We start from the raw sequence: 547 nt of genomic DNA on the forward strand, positions 1-547 counted from the left end.
AACATCTACACCCTGCTGCTGCCAGTAATCCAGCTGGTTTCAGCTGTTCAGAGTGGGCAGCGTTTGGCTCTGACACGTCCAGCTGGTTTCACTGGTGAGGAAACAAATAAACAGAAAAAAAACTTTTACAGGTACGGGGGTGCTTGTTCAGCCAATCTGAGTGTGTGGCCGGGGGCGGTCTTCTACGTGGGAGGTGGGAGCAGAATCCTGTCCTCTAACCACAAACGGATGTGGTGAGTGGAATCATCAGAGTCTGTTTTATCTGCTGTAGTCTGGTTACATCTGACTCTCACTATTATACGACTTTCTCCACAACCAGAAGCTACGTTTGGAGGTCAAAACGAAATCACAGTTTGGGTTTTTCCCATAATATAAAGAGAAAAAGAAAACACCCACTTCTGCTTCCGGTGACTCTGCAGAAGCTGCTGGAATTTTATTAGTTCCAGCTCAGACTGTTGTTGATGAAGCACTCTGAATTATTATTTATATTTGATATGTTTATGTATATTTATATGTATATTTGATATATATGTATATTTATATGTAT

This window comes from Austrofundulus limnaeus, unplaced genomic scaffold, assembly GCF_001266775.1.
Source record: "Austrofundulus limnaeus strain Quisiro unplaced genomic scaffold, Austrofundulus_limnaeus-1.0 Scaffold179, whole genome shotgun sequence".
Taxonomy (NCBI): domain Eukaryota; kingdom Metazoa; phylum Chordata; class Actinopteri; order Cyprinodontiformes; family Rivulidae; genus Austrofundulus; species Austrofundulus limnaeus.